The 17,004-nt window shown below is 41.8% G+C and overlaps 1 pseudogene; it reads right to left on the reverse strand.

Annotated features, from left to right (window-relative positions):
• Positions 1–6,802: 6,802 nt before the first annotated feature.
• On the reverse strand, positions 6,803–8,106 carry LOC112932912 (keratin, type I cytoskeletal 18 pseudogene; annotated as a pseudogene).
• Between the last annotated feature and the right edge of the window lie 8,898 nt (positions 8,107–17,004).

Genomic DNA, 17,004 nt, shown 5'->3' on the forward strand with positions numbered 1-17,004 from the left:
GAAGCCAGCTAGCAATGGTCCCTGGGAAATGTAGTCCACAGATGTCAGCCACCAGTGATAGAAAGGTGAGCAAAAGGCAGGGGCTGGGGCTGGGACAAATAGACCCAGGTTTGAAGAGGTTGAAGTATGCTTACGAGATAAAGCACAAGATTCCCAGTTAAATTTGAATTTCAAATTGACAGTGATTTTTTTTTAGAATAAGTATGCCAAAATGAAATTGTTATTGTTCATTTTGACATACTAAAAAATTTCATTGCTTATCTGATTTCATATGTAACTGTATATCTTTTTTTTAAAGATTTTATTTATTTATTTGTGAGAGACTCACAGAGAGAGGCAGAGACACAGGAAGAAGGAGAGAAGCAGGCTCCCTGTGGGGAGCCTGATGCAGGACTCGATCCCAGATCCCCAGGATCAGGACCTGAGCCAAAGGCAGATGCTTAACCATTGAGCAATGTGGTTTTATTTTTGTGTTTTATTTACTGCATTTTGTTACCCTAGGTTATCTTGTGTTTTATGCACTGCGTTTGATTATCCTAGATTAAAGGTAATTTTGTACCCACTGGAGGGTCCTGGTTCTCAGACCAAATGAAGTAGGTGACAGGTTAGGAAGAGGAGGGAGAGAAGAATGTGAAGATACCAAATCAATGGAGTAATGCTGCTTCTGCTTGTGTTAAAGGGATCCATTCCATTTTTTAATTCAGTTGTCTATCTATCCATCCTTCCTGCATCCATCCTTCTACCCATTCATTTATCCCCTACTTACTGAACACCCTCTCTGTGCCTGGTATTATGTTGGGCATTGGGAATATATTAATGAGGAGACAGTTTGTTCTCTTGGGCAGTTTATATGCCAGGTGAGAATACAGATTTTTCAGTCATAAAGCACATGAAAAAGTATCTGTTCCAGTTTTAACCAAGTCTATGACAGGTTGTACAGAAAGCCTGGATAGTCAGGGAAGGCTTTCTTGAGGAAGTATTATTCAAACAGACATGGGAGATTAGTAGGTATTATTACTTGAGTGAGAATTGAGGGTAAGTGTGCCTGAAAGAATAGCATAGACAAGGTTGGGAAGGAATTTGGCATGTTTGGGGGCTAAAAGAAGGTCCATGTGGGTCCAATGTGGGGAGCAAAGGTAATGTGGTACAAATGAGGCTGGAGAGGTTGAGAAGATGATGGCTGCTGTGTGTGGTTAGATAGATTGTATAGGGCACGTCTCTGCAGCACAGTAGATCAGAATCTAGAGAATCATGTGCCCTATAGTCATTCAGGATGGCTCTATATAGTATTTCCCCACCAGAAAACACAGGAACTTAGGAGCTATGGTAAGGACATTATTTGTTAGAGTGATGGGATGGCCTGACTAGACTTACATTTGAGAAGGATCCTTTCTTAGCTAGGTGGAAGATGGATGGTCATGGGCCTAGAAGAGACTGGGATAGACCTGTAAGGATACATTTATAGTCATCAAAGTGAGTGGTCATGGTAGTTTGAGCTGGAATGCTTGTGATGAAGGGAAGGGGGGTAGGCAGATCAGAGAGATTTTCAGGCGAGTAGAGAGATGCCATTTAGACACAGATTGGTTGTAAGGGTCATGAGCAAGGGAGATATCTCTTAAGTTTATGGCTTGGGAAGTTGGGTGGAAGATGGTGGTGGTATTCTGTGTGATGGTGAACCTAGCTACTGTGAAATCATTTGAGAAATAAAACATAAGCATCAAATAATTTCTTTAGTGAAAATTTAAATAAATTCAGCCCAATCCATCTTATACTTCATTTTATATTTAAACTGGAATAAGCTTCTCAGTTTTTTTTTTCCACCAAAATATTTTCTTTATATTTTGAATTGTTCCTCTCTGGTTGTATGCTTTTCTCCTCCTAGTCTTAAGAAAGTATAGTCCTACCACATGACCATTTTTACTGTATGAAAAAGCAAGATAAATACATTAAAATATTGTTGCATTTTGCTGTTTCTAAAATACACATTAAATAGCACTGTGTCAGCTCAGAAATTGTATGCATCTAGGCATCAGTGGCATCTTACAATCCCTGCCAGCTGGACAGCCATTTTTATGTGGTTGTCATTGTCTTGAGTATTTGCACACTAGGCTCATATTCCTGGTGGCCTAAATGGATCACTTGGCTCCAGAATGCTTTTAGTCACCCAACCATTAAGGACCATTGAAGGAAGGACTGTGAATTCTGGTTATTGTCTAAAAACCTTCTATTGCTGCTTCTGTTAAGAAACTTCCAGCATCCAACTCTTCAGCCTGGGGTCATCAGCTTGGAGAAAACTCTGGATACCATAGTGGTATACTCTGAAGAAAAAACAAATCACCAATGCAATAGTATGATGAATGTCATTGTGTGAAAAAAGAAATGGACATTTTTGATTGTTAGTCAAAAGTGATTCAGAAGAACTGGATTCTTTTTTTTTTTTAAAGATTTATTTATTTGAGAGAGAGAGAGTATGAGCAAGCACAGAGGCAGGGGCAGGGAGAGAGGGAGAAAATCCTCAAGCAAACTCCCTACTGAGCATGAAGCCAATTGGGGGCTTGATGTGGGGCTCAATCCCAGGACCCTGAGATCATGACCTGAGCCAAAACCAAGAATTGGACACTTAACCAACTCAGCCACCCAGGTGCCCCCAGAAGAATTGGATTCTGAACACATAGGAATTTTAGGAACACCCTACCAATATCTTTTGCTTATATTTTCCCTTTTTTATGAATGCATAAGAATAATATGTGATAAAAGTCTGAACAAATAAATCTGAAATAGTTCTTTAAGTAGGTATGAAATAAAAATTTTAAGTGATAAGAAAGCTTTGTGCCCTAGTTTAATTGGTAGTGTTTTTTCTTTCTTAGGGCTACATAAAATAGTGGTGAGTCAAGGATGAGTCTCGCAAATATAATGTTGAATGATAGAAGTCATAAACAAAAGAATATATAATGTATGATACTACTTACATAAAGTTCAAAAAAACCAGGCAAAACCAAGATATAGTGTTATTGGTCAAGGCAGTTGTTACCTTTGAGAGGATACAGGGAACATAACAGTGTGGGGGCGGGGGTGAGGGGAGGACTTCTGAAAGGCTGGCATCATCCTGTTTCTTGACCCAGCTGGTGGTCACACAGGTGTTTGCTTTGTGATTATCCATTGAGCTATGCATTTGCGTCTATACACTTTTCTCTCTGTTTGCTATGCTTCAATAAGATTTTTAAAAATGGTGTCTTATAATTTCTAGCATCTTGGATTTGATGAAATGCAGAAATGTTGGGGTGTGTGTGTGTATAGTATTTTCTCATTTTCCTAGTATGTATGCTTTTTTAATTAGTCCAAGGCATCTATCTCGCTTTGACAGGAATTAGGGTGGATATAGGAGGAACATAATCACACTTTTTTTTTTTTGGTTTGCAAATAGGCTTTTGATAGTCCAGAGGGAAGAGAGGAGCAGGGCACAGAGTTTATGTCATAATTGCACATGTGACATAGAATGGAGAATGAGCTGCAAAGGATGCATAGTGTTCACCAGAGATGAGAGTTACCATGCTGGAGGGAACTGGACATGGCAGTGGGCATAGATGAGGCACAGAGGAAAGGATTACACCTGGCAGAAACCATGTGTAGCAGAGTTGAATTCACATGAAGATAGAGCCAAGCACTCTCTGAGACCGGTGCCAGCATTGGTATATAAAAGCCTGGAAGGAATTATGATGTTTATTCCTAGGTACTTGTATCACATGTATTTAAAAAATTATGCTTCCCTGTACTTTTGAAATCTTCCACAATTCACATATATGATGCTTATATTAAGAAAAAAGTTATTTTTAATTAAACAAGAATCTCCCTCACCCCATCTCCACCATGTGTATGGTCCTGGCACCTTATGGTGCCAGTGAATGCTCTTACAGTCTAGAGAATGTATTTATAGCATCTTAAATCCTCTACCCTGCATGCAGTATTCTGAACACTGAAGTCAAGGCAGGCACCCGAAGCTTCCAGTAGAGAGAGCTATATGTAGACGCATCATTCTGAATGGCCAAGCTTTCAGTTGCCCAAACTCCCACTTGATGCCTTTTGTCTTCTGTAGCATAAGTACAGAACTTTGGACAGATGCAATCTGTTGGAGGCAAACATGAATTTGGTTTAAAATGCTCCTTTTTCGCCAGTGGCAGCAGCTTTTCTTTCAACTGCTACCCAATGGAGCATATCACCATATGGCACCCACTTCCATCCCTCTGTGAGTGCCCTGAGGATGTATAGAAAAATAAAACATAGTTCACGCCCTCAGGGAGCTTAGTCTCCTAAAGGAAGCAGATTATATACATCTAGCCAAAATACAGTGTGATGGTTATTATGACAGCAGAGTGGAGGGAACATATTTTTCTCCCTCCACTCCCATCTTTCTGTGGTAAATACCAAGGAGATAGATAATTTTAAGCATAATAATAACTAGAGGATGAGGTAGTGGAAGATTTTAATCTTGGCAGTATAAGTCTGATTACTTTTTGATAATCCACGGTGAGGGAAGCCAGGCTGAGTACACTTCCTCTTCTCCTTAAAGGATCTGGGCTCCTTCTTCATGCCACAATCTCCAACCCAATCATTAAACAAAAGGAGGATTCAAGTGGCTGAAAAATTGCACTAGAAACTAAGCATAAGAAGATTGAGCAATGGCTTGAATAAGCTAAGGGTCTGGGAGAAAGAGGAGGTAGAGAATGAGAGTCCGAGTGGAGGAGGCTTCCAAATGGATAATTCCTCATGGGGTATAATTCCTGAGGGGGAAGAAATTGACTTGTTGGCATTGGCAGAGTGTTATAACAGAACAGGGGAAAAGTTTCAAAATCTTTATCCTCTTTGGAGTCTATAGGGATTGGAATATACCACCCAAATCCCAATAAGGAACTGTTTATAGTCTTCTGGATTTGATATAGGGGACTGACAGGCTATGCATGTTTGTTTATGAGCTTTGTAACCACACCCTTCTGGATAAAGAGCATAGTTACAGAGCTATAGTAAATATTTTTCCCCAGCTATATTTCAACATCTATATTGGACATTTCCCATGTTCAGGGTGCTGTCCTAGGTGCTGGCAGTAAAGCTGGGAACAAGACAAATCCGGGCCTCTTGGAGCTTATACTCTGTGGGGTGACCATAATTTTATGGCAGCACAAAGGTGAAAGTGATTGTTAGTGCTTGAGAGAGGAGGGGTCAGCAAGGCTTTCCACCAGGTAAACATTTGAGCTAGATCTTCGACAATGATGAAGGCATTGCTATGGGAGAAGGTGGCAGAAGACAGGGTGGGGGCAAAGGCTTAGAGGCAGGTTGTCAGGTGTATCTACAGACTGTGGGTGGTTGAGCATGGGCAGACCTGAAAAGACTAATAATTGGTCACACCATGGGCTGAACTGGGCCACTGGTCATGTTTGGTTGAGTGAGCACAGATTTTTCAAAATCTGAATTTAAGTGTATTTAGAGGGGCTTGACTCCCTATTCACTTAGTCCTTACCATTTCCTTACTATGCTCATAGCTGGCCCTATGACCCATGTCTCTCACATACATTAAATACACAGGTATTTGGGTTTGCAAGTCATTGGCTAGAATTGTTTGTTTGTTTATTTATTTGAATTATTTTTAATTAAAATTAAAAATTTAAATATAACCTACATATAGCAAAATCACAAATCATAAGAACATGCAGTGCAATGAATGTTTGTGATCTGAACTTATCTGTGTAACCAGAACCTAGATCAAGAGATGGATTATTGCAAGCGCTTGTCAATATCCACCATAACCCCTTTTGATCACTATCATCCCCAAGGTTATCTACTTCCTGTATTCTAACCGAATACATTATTTTGCTTGTTTTTGAATTTTATATAGATTGAATCATACACTAGTATCCTTGTGTCTGGTTTATTTCACTCAGCACTGTATTTACCATATTCATCCACATTGCTGTCTATAGTTTCTTCATTCTCATTACCACACTCCATTGTGTGATCATACCCCAACATATTTATTCATTCTATCCATTCTAGCATTGATGGGCATCTCAAGAGGTTCCAGTTTGGGGCCATTGTGAATAGTGATGCTATGAACCTTTAATGTATGTCTTTTAGTGAATATATGTGCATATTTCTACTGAGCATATACCTAGGAATGGGATTTTTAGGTTGTCATGTAGTATGCATTCAATGTTAGTGGACATCACCAAATAGTTTTTCAAAGCACTTGTACAAATTTATATTTCTACCATCAATGGATGAGAGCTTCAGGTCCTCCACATTTTTGCCTTGGCTAGAGACTCATTTGCATTGTGGAGAATGGAGAGACATACAACTGGAGAAATTGTCAGCAATATGATGTTGCAAGATTTTAAGAGAAAGTGTTAGAGCATTTCATTATTTATTCATTCCCTCTTTCAACAAATATGTGATGAAGATTTGCTACATATCTGGTGCTATGCTAGACTCTATAAAAGGATGGGCATCTATAAGAGGATGGATAGAATTCCTGTCTTCATGGAGTTTATTATCTATTGGAAGAAGAAGCATCCATTGTCAGAATTGTAGTACCAATTCCTTATTTTCCAGTTTCAGTTCCATTTCTGGCCTACAGATGGATTTCCTTTAGGTTCTGTCCAATTTCTTTCAGGCCATTTCTGCTGGGCCCCAGCTAACTCGATTAGCTTCCCTGGGGATGATGATGATGATGATGATGATGATGATGATGATGATGATAATGGTGATGATGATTATTTGACCTCTGAACATTTTATTGGCCTGTTTTGGTGCCTCAACACTTCAGAATTTTGGTGTCATTGGTGTCAGACACCACCTTGCTGTCCACAATCTTGTGGGTGGTGGTCTTCTGGATGGTCTGCAAGGAGTTGCTGTTGTCCAGGGCATCAGTAACACTGAAGTCCTCCCTGTCTTCCAATAGGCGATGGTAGGTGGCAATCTCAGCCTCTAGCTTGACCTTGACATTCAGCAGGGCCTCATACTCCTGGGCCTGATGCTGCCCCTCTGCCTGGATTTGGGACAGCTCTGACTCCAGGTGCATCAGGACCCTGTTGAGCTGCTCCATCTGCATCGTGTAGTGGGTCTTGACCTCCCTCAGCCTGTTCTCCAAGCTGGCCTTCAGGTTTCTCATTGAGTCCAGGCTGATCTCCAAGGACTGGGCAGTACATCTCAGCTCCATGAGGGTAATCTCAGCTTCTCCTATCTCAGGGGTCTGTGTGGTGACCACTGTGGTGTTCTCCTTGATCTTCTGGGACCAGTAATTGTCCAGCTCCTCCTAGTTCTTCTGAGCCAGCTTGTCATACTGGACCTGGGTATCTGCCATGATCTTGCTCAGGTCCTGAGATTTGGGGGCATATCCAACTCCACTGTCAACCCAGAGTTGGCAGTTTGGTTTTGTAGACCCTTTACTTCCTCCTCATGGTTCTTCTTCATGAAGAGCAGCTCCTCCTTGAGAGCCTCAATCTCTGTCTCTAGCTGCAGCCAAGTGACATTGGTATCATCAATGACCTTGCAGAGCCCATGGATGTCACTCTCCACAGACTGGCGCATGGCCAGCTCCGTCTCATACTTGACTTAGAAGTCGTCAGCAGCAAGCCGGGCATTGCCAATCTGCAGAACGATGCAGGCATTGTCCACAGCACTTGCAAAGATCTGAGCCCTCAGGTCCTCGATGGTCTTGAAGTAATGCCCCCAGTCTTTGACCTAGGGTCCCTTCTTCTCCAGGTGTTCCCGGATTTTCATCTCTACTCTCTGATTATCAGCCTCCAGGCTCCTCACCTTCTCCAGGTAGGAGGCCAGGTGGTCATTCAGGTCTTGCATAGTCTCCTTCTCGCCCTGGATGTGCTCTATGCTCGCCAGACCCCCGGTCATCCCGCGGCTGGGCCCCTGGACCCCCAGCTGCCCCGGAAGCTGGTGGAGTGGGATCCAGAGATCCAGAGATCCAGAGCCCGAGCTCCCCATGCCTGCATACACGCTGGCCGCGCTGCTGCTGATCGGCCGGTCCTGGTGACTGGGTGACTGCATGGAGCCCAGGGACCGGTAGTTGGAAGAGAAGGTGGAGCAGTTGGTGAAGCTCATGCTGTTCGGAGAGCAAGAGGGTGACTCGGGAGGCCAGGACTCAAGCTCAGGCCAGGAACCTTCCCTGGGGATTATTGAATGCTTGGACATCTAGATTTATTTATTTATTTATTTATTTATTTATTTATTTATTTATTTTTGATTTTATTTATTCATTCATGAGAGACATGGAGAGAGAGAAAGAGGCAGAGACACAGGCAGAGGGAGAAGGAGGCTCCTTGCAGGGAGCCTGACATGGGACTCGATCCCAGGTCTCCAGGATCACACCCTGGGCTGAAGGTGGCGCTAAACCGCTGAGCCACCTGGGCTGCCCGACATCTAGATGTATTTAGATTCCAAAACTCCAGTGTCATTTCTGGAGCTCAATTAGTGTGGGGACTGGATATTTGCAGCTTGGAAATGATTCTGGATTTCTGATTTATCATCTGCTTTTTTCTTACTGAGGGCAGTTGTAAAAGATTAGGTCTGTACCTCAGCCACAGAAGAGTCCTCATTAAATCCATATTTCTCCTGTTGATTAACCAAACCATTCTTGTTTGCAGGAACTTCTATTCCTTCGCACACCACACTTCATTATTGGAAGTTTTAAAAGCCTTTCCTTACTTGAATCATTGAGTCCTTCTTCTTCTGATGCTAAATGTCAGTTTTCTCACAACACTGAGGCATGAAAAGTCATCATCCCATCGACAAAAGAGTAGATAAGACAGCAAAGATTTCCTTGGTGAAGAGGTTGTCTGTATTGCTTCAAAGTGATTACTGGGGAGTGCCTGGGTTTCTCAGTTAAGTGTCCACCTCTTGATTTTGGCTCAAGTCATTATCTCAGGGTTGTGAGATCAAGCCCCATGTCATGCTCCATGCTGAGTGTGAAGCCTGCTTAAGATTCTCTTTCTCTAACCCTCCCTCTACTCTTCTCCCTCCTCATGCTCTCTCAAAAAAATTAAAACAAACAAACAAACAAAAAAGTTGTTGTTGGAGCTGGACCACATTGGAAAAGATATAGAGCATCATACATTGTGGATTTGGGGTAAATTTGTCTCCACATTTATTCCCCCACAATTTATTGAGTAACTGCCTTGTCCCATGCGTTTGTGCTGGGTACTGACAGCATATTGAGCAATGAGCAAATCATGGTCTCCACCCTTACAAAGCTTAGCCTAGTGAGGGAAACAGATCCATCAACCAAAAAATACAAAGCAGTATATAAAACACTACCAATGGAGAAATTCAGCATGCTAGGGGATGGTAAGGAGGGAGCATCTACCCACTTTGTGGTGGAAGGAAGGCTTCCTGGAGGAAGCACCACCAGACTGAGACCTGAAGCTCAGACCTGAGCTACAGGAGTGGAGAAAAATGAAGAAGAATATTAAAAGCAAGGGAAACACCACATGCAAAGGCCTGAAAGGAAGAGAACATGATGAATTTGAGGGACATAAATAAGTGTAGTTTAATTGGGGAGGTCGTGGAAGATAAAGTGAGGTAAGGTCATGCTTTAGAGGTGGACCTTTTAAGCCAGAATGAGAAATTTGGATTTTTTCTTGTAACAGAGAGGGAGGCAGGATGGGCTTTTAAGCAGAGGGAGTGACATATTTGATTTTTTACTTTAAGGAGATCACTCTAATTGCAGTTTGGCAAAAGGATGATTCTGTGATAATTGGGCAGTTGAGAAGAGGAGTCAGAGCTTTTTTGTGATAGAAAAACCCTCTTTGGATTGCTCTTGGTTAACAATTTGGTACTTTGGCAGATAATCTTGGTGCCTGCTCATATACCTGTGGCACCACTTTATACATACTCAGCTCAAGGCTCCTAGGGGGCTTCATAGTGACTCTGCTTGATGGCTCTCTCTGGTAACTGGAACCCCATGAGTCTGTGTCCAGGACGTTAATGGTCCACAGGATTAGCTCTCAACCCATGACTGACATGGGTTGGTAGAGAAATACCTGAGCTCCCTTGTCACCCTAGGTGGGATAATCTGATTGCTCAGTGGTAACCTCTCCAATAACATACTGTTTATTAACTTCCTTCCTTTCATTGTCTCACTTACTCCACCCCCTACTGTACAGTGGGATACAACATGCAGATGTCCCTTCATTGAATGACTTGTTGCCCCAGATGCTGGGAGTGCTGTCGGCAGATGATTTTCAACTGTCAGCCCTCTAGGGATCATCTAGCTGCAGACAAATGCCTTGCCCAAAGACAAATCTCATTCTCGGGGAAGCCCACACCTAACAACTTGTGTGTGTATGGTTATAAGGCTTAGCAATCCTAGCCAAGTTTTGAACTACTTACAGGGTCATTTGAGTTTCAGAGCTCTCTGTAATGTCGGGTCAGGTATGACTGGGCCTGCATGCTGGCTCATCTCCCCCTGCTTTCCATCCCTGATTCTTTCCCCTTACTTTTATAGGTGTTGATTTTAAGGGCATTCTTTAATAAACATCCTACATGCTAACTCCTTCACCAAGTCCACTTTCTGGGGAACTCAACCAGTGACACCAACTTTCCTGGGATCACTTCTCAGATTCCTTGAATAATTGTCCTTCTGGCTTTTTCTGGGAGAACCAAACCCAAGACAATACTAGATCTTGCTAATAAGCTGGGTAAATAAAGTTGGTTCAGTCTGAGTTCCAGGGCAGAAGGGAAAAGACATGAAACCCCAGTGGTTTTGGAAGAAAATGAGTAAGGACGGGGGATATTTCTTTGGATATCAACACAAACTTTGTATCAACTATTTCCCCCTAGACTTGGTTGTTGGAATCTCTCAGCATTTGTACATAAATAAACCTCTCTGCATCTTCTCTAAAGTACACTAAAGTATGTAGAGTTGCCCCTGTGGGAAGCTATAATGCTGTGTTTTGTAGTATCTACACTTAAGACTTTCATTTAGGGGCTCATCTTTGAAACCACTGTATGTTTTCTCTGTCCACAGTTTTGTAATATAGCATATTTGGATAGTCACTAACTTCTTGCACTCCAGTGTCACCTACTCTGGGGCAAGGCTACTGCAATGACTCCTGATGCCCCACTACTTATCCCCCTCAATCCATCTGGACTCATATGCAGCAATGGACAGTTTCCACCTGCATCTCCATCTTCTGCCCTTGGGTTTCCTTGGTACCAGGGAGAATGGTGTTAGATCTTAATGCCGTAGGTGAAACCCTCAACAGTATACTGGGGCATGATAATCATTGAATAGTCCATCCTCCTCATCCTCCAGAGAGACCATGTAGAGCTGTGTTTCACATGATTTTTCATATGACTTTTTTTTTTAAAGATTTTATTTATTTATTCATGAGAGACACACAGAGAGAGGCAGAGAGAGAAGCTGGCTCCATGCAGGGAGCCTGATGTGGGACTCGATCCTGGGACTCCAAGATCATGCCCTGGGCCAAAGGCAGGCACTCAACCGCTGACCCACACAGGTGTCCCTCTTTTTTTCTATTAAAGATTTTATTTACTTATTTGAGAGAGAGAGCGCATGAGCAGGGGGAATGGCAGAGGGAGAGGGAGAAGCAGACTGCCCACTGAGTGGGAAGCCAGACATGGGGCTCAATCCCAGGACCTTGAGATCACGACCTGAGCCAAAGTCAGACACTTAACCAACTGAGCCACCCCGGCACCCCTCATGAGACTTCTAAAGAGAATGAGTCCTTGTTGCCCATGGTGGTATTCAGTTCATCAGCATGCTTTGTTAGCTCTTACCCTTCTCTGGCTCACATTTCACACTTCCTCACTTGTGCTTCCTGGGTTCATCTCCCATTTAAACTACCTGCATCCAGGTCCACCATCTGATTTTGGGGGAACCTAAAGTCAGACAACTGCTTATATGTAAATTCATCAACCTCACATAATCTCAATTTTTAAAAAAGATTTATTTATTTAGAGAAAGAGAGAGAATGTGTGGTGGGGGAAAGGGCAGAGAGAGGGGGAGAGAGCGAAACTTAAGCAGACTCCATGCTGAGTTCGGAGCCCAACACGGGGCTTGATCTCACCACCCTGAGGTCAGATGCTCAACTGACTGCACCACCCAGGCACATCTAACTAATTTCTGTTTTTTAGTTGATCAACCTAAACATACTTCCCAAATTTAGTGAAAACCTGCTCTGCTTTTTTTTTTCATATAATGTGGTAAGTAAATAGGAAAAAAACCTCTTAATTTTAATTATATAGATTAAAAAAAAAAGACTATATGAAACTAAGTCCTTCTCTGAGTTAGAAGTTCAGTCTTTGGATTGGACATTTGGGACCATGAAAACCTTCTTCTACCCACAGACCCATTTTCCAGTCCAGGAGAAAAGAATTGAGTTTTGAAGTTTATGCCTTGTCTTGCTTATATTGACAAGGAAGTGTCTAGCCATGACTGAGTTTGGAAGGAAGTCTGTACAGAAAATCATCAGCTTTTCTTTTCCTGTGCACTTTGTGGGGCTGCTTTTTCATCCCACGTCACAAATTTGGGAAGGCCCATCTGCCTGTTTGATTAATGAGCACTCTCTGCAAAAGCAACAGAGATAAATGTCCTCCAGGAACCCAGCAAAGAGAAATGAAGAAATAGGATGGCTAATTTTCAGCCATTATTTTGGAGTCTGAACGCCTTCCCCGCATCAATTTAGCTATTATTTCAAAAACTAATTAATCTTCACTCAGGCAGCTCCAAGGGACCCGTGTTTAGATAATTAACAACCCGTGGATTATGAAAAGTCTCACTTGCAAATTTGGCTACAGCATTTGGGTAGAAGAACACTTTTAGTATTATTCCATTTAAACCCTCTTCCATCCATCCTTCATTTCCTGACAATTAAGAGCAAATAATTAACCATGATGGATTTTGCTTGCCTACTTGCTGCTCAAATAATGTTCTCCCTTCGTCTTTGTTCTTAAACCACCTCCATCTGAACATTTCTGACCAGCTTTGTAGATAATTGCGTTGAACCAGGTAACAGTAGGCTTCATTCGCAATTAACACACATCAAGAACATTTGGATTTTGCTTTGGCTGGGGAGTGGGAGGAAATTCCCAGGGCTCCATCAGAGAAGTAGCTTGTAATTTGTCTCCTTGGTCCTCAAAAGATTACTGCATTCAGGTATAACTCCATTTGTAAAATGTTTTCTCTGCCAAGAGTGAGGAGGAACTTAGGCTAGACATTAGGGATGATTTTGTGACTGAAGAGGTTGAGGCACCCTAGAACAAGTTACCAAAAGAAATGTTAGTTGCTATGAAATTTCAAAACCACCTCCTCTTGGAAATGTCATTTGTTCAACTGGGCACCCACTGTGTGCCAGTCGCTATAGAAATTTCTGGAAATAGGGCAGCTGGGGTGGCTCAGCAGTTTAGCACCGCCTTCAGCCCACGGCCTGATCCTGGAGACCCGGGATCAAGTCTCACGTCTCACGTCGGGCTCCCTGCATGGAGCCTATTTCTCCTCCTGCCTGTGTCTCTGCCTCTCTCTCTCTCTCTCTCTCTCTCTCTCTCTCTCTCTGTGTGTGTCTTTCATGAATAAATAAATAAAATCTTTTTTTTTTTTAAAGAAATTTCTGGAAACACAGTGGCAAGGAAATCAAACACTCTTCCTACCCTCATGAAATGTATAGTCTAGAGAGGAGGTCAGACATTAATGAAATGACCCCCCAAATTTAAATAAAATTATATCTGGAGAAACAATAATATGGAGGCATTTAATAGGAGGAATGTGACTTATAGTGGAAATGATGGTAATAGGTTGGAAAGGCTCCCCTGAGCAAGGAACACTTGAGCTGAGATATGAGGGATGAGTAGATACAAAAGCTTATAGGAAGAGGATTGTTTCCAGAGAGAAAAGCATGTACAAAACCTCTGAAATTTTGAAGGCACTTGATGGACAGACATCTGAAGGGAAAAAAAATCCAGTGGATTTAGAATATATATTTTTTTTATAAATAAGATGTATTTTATTTTTAAAGCTTATATAGGCTTTTCCTCATTTAAAAATTACTATTCAGAAAATTAAAAGATGGTAAGGTTAAGGGGAGGGTGGAAAGTGGAACACAATCACACAGAATTCAACTGCCTAACTCCCTCTCTGGAACTGCAGAATCATAGACCTCTAGAGGTCAGCTGGGCCCAGACACTGAAGATCAGAAAGGGTAAGTGACTTGCTAAAGGCACACAGCTAATTAGTGGCAGGTATCCTACCCACAGTGTGCATGTCATTGGGGGTATTCATGAAGGTTTTAGGAGGTACATCTACGAATAGTTTTTATTTGAATACTTAACATTTAATTAAATGTATCAGGAAAAATATAAGTGGTTCATCAAACTTTTGATCTCCTGCATGGTATTGTTTAGAATGAGGTTATGTGGGGGAAAAGTGAGTTGGTTTAAACAAAGATTTAATAATACTATAGTTGATACACAAGTATGGCAAAAACCCACCAACATTGAGAAAGTGAATGACAGATGGAAATGCATGCACCACACCATGCTGCTCAGAATTCTTTAGGGTAAATTAGTTAGGGACAAGAAATACTCCAATTAACCTCAGAAAGTCCCTTTCAGGACTTCTGGTTCCAAAGTACTTAGGGCTTCTTTTTACCTTGTTCTGTTCTTTGGTTTCCTCTCCATGAAAATATTCTCTTAGTTCATCTTTCTTCAAACTGTGGTGGAAGAAAGTAGAAGGTCACTGACTTCACATAATCCTAAAAATAATAGCCATGAATATAATGTCAGTTATGGCAAGTGAGAGATTTGTGAAGGAGCCTATCAGCACCTTTCCAAGACTGGGCAGTTAATGAATGTGAACTTTGGAAGCAGATTAAGGTGCTCTGGCAGATAAGCCTTTTAGCAGGGAGATTATACTGATTAAGAAGCCCATAATTTTCTTGGCTTCTCTTTTCTCCAGGTTGGCTCTTCAGGAAAATTGGCTGCCTCTACTCAGGAGCTCTCAGGTTGAGCTTGGAGGGTGGTGTGGAAGGCAGGCATAAGAATACTTGCTCATCAGTGGGCACAAGTTTCTGCTGAAAAGGGTTTCATCTGAGAGCAGGTGCAGTCAGGGCTCATTAATCCATTGGCACAGTAGGTGCAGTGTGTAGAGTCTACACAAATGTTTTAATTTCTCTTTTAAAAAGATTTCATTTATTTATTTGAGAGAGAGAGAGAGAGAGAGAGAGAGAGAGCAAGAGCACAAAGGGAGAATGGAGGGGAGAAGCAGACTCTCTGCTGAGCAGAAAGCCCAATGTGGGGCTTGATCCCAGGACCCTGAGATCTTGACCAGAGCCAATGGCAGACCCTTAACCTACTGAACCACCCAGATGCGCCAAAATATTTTAATTTCTTTTTAAAATCAGAAAAAAAAAACCATGAATATAATCTAGCCAGCATTTATTTGTCTTTATACCGAGATAGTCATAAAATATAAATCTATATATTTTTATGGAGGAAGGGATTCTAAAGTTAAAAGTGCCTGAAATCCATAAAACTCATAATGTGGCCCTGGGTATCGTGAACATCTTTATTTTATCTGCTCACCATCTAGTCCCTCCTCTTTTGGTCACAGAACCTTAGTTTTCCTGTGGGAAACTACTCCTCCCATATTCTCCCACCTGTGAGTATCAGATGAATTTTGTCAATCTTAGCTCCAGAAATGGTCATGTGATTCAGGTCCAGCCAATCAGAAGCCCACATCCCTTGTGATTGGTTCAGGATGAGTCAGTGACCTATGTAGGGCCAGTCAGGGCCAACCAAACTCAGTTAATTGTGGAGAAGGAAGAATAGAATGTGGGCTGGAGATGCTACTCATTATCCCTACCACTATATGAGGAGAGTCGGCAAAGAAACTATCAGTAGAATAGCAGCTGGATCTCTAGCAGTAGGAGTTTGGTCTGTAAAGGAGTCTTTAACCTAAGGGCCGGGACACCTCCTTACACTAGACTCTATATGGAGAGGGTCTTATTGGTTCATCCTCAGTCAGATGTCCACCTCTGGGCCAATCAGCTGTGGTTAAGGGTGGGGTGGCAAAGTTCTACAAACATGATTGCAGCGACTTTATGCCTTGTGGGGAGTCTTGGACTCAGGAGTAGGTGTCAAGTATAGGTTATTTGCTAGGAAGATTTTGTTCAGGTTAGGAAGCTGTGGAATGTCAGGTGATGTGGCTTGGCTTCTGATTTTGAGTGGGAGACAAGAAGCTTTGATCTAATTCAAAATTTCTCAATTTGTGTTTGTGTGATAACCGGTGTCAGTGGGGATATTCAAAAGGATTTTATGGTCAAGTATATTTGGGAAGTAACAGCTTAAATAACAACATTGGAACCTCTTTCCTGCAGGACTTCCTAGATCTTTAATATGTTCGTGTGCATTCTTAATCTGCAGGGGAGGAGGAAGCCAAAGGTCCAGTATTTCTTAAACTTGTCTGACCACCAAACTAGGGATTTCAAGGAATTCCTAGCTTTGAAGAAGACTAGTCATTTGAGGAATGCAGTTTAAGAAATACTAGTCAAGTTTATTAACCTTGGGAACATTAAATACTATAAAGGAAAAACATTTAAAAATCTAAAACCTTAAAAAAATTCCTTTTTATGAGGATGCACCCAAAATCTGACAAGTTCAGTTTTTCTTACTAAGAGATGTGGAATCCTGTACCAGCTCCATCAATATTAAAAATAATAAAAAGCAATGTGATCTAATGCTAATTTTAAGCCCGAGGAAGCTGTGCTAAGGGATTTATGTCTCATTTAATCTTCACCACAATAAAGGAGGTAGGTGCTATGATTAGTCTCATCTTATAGCTGAGAAAACTGAGTCACAGAGAGATAAGTAACTTGAATATGGTGGAGATAAAATCTGAAGCCAGGCAATCTGACTCCAGTGTCCTGCCCCCAACCTATTTCTAATGCTAAAATAATTTGTATATTACATTGGGCAAGTCTCTTCTCT

The sequence above is a fragment of the Vulpes vulpes genome, chromosome 10 (genome assembly GCF_048418805.1).
Source record: "Vulpes vulpes isolate BD-2025 chromosome 10, VulVul3, whole genome shotgun sequence".
NCBI classification, from domain to species: Eukaryota; Metazoa; Chordata; class Mammalia; order Carnivora; family Canidae; genus Vulpes; species Vulpes vulpes.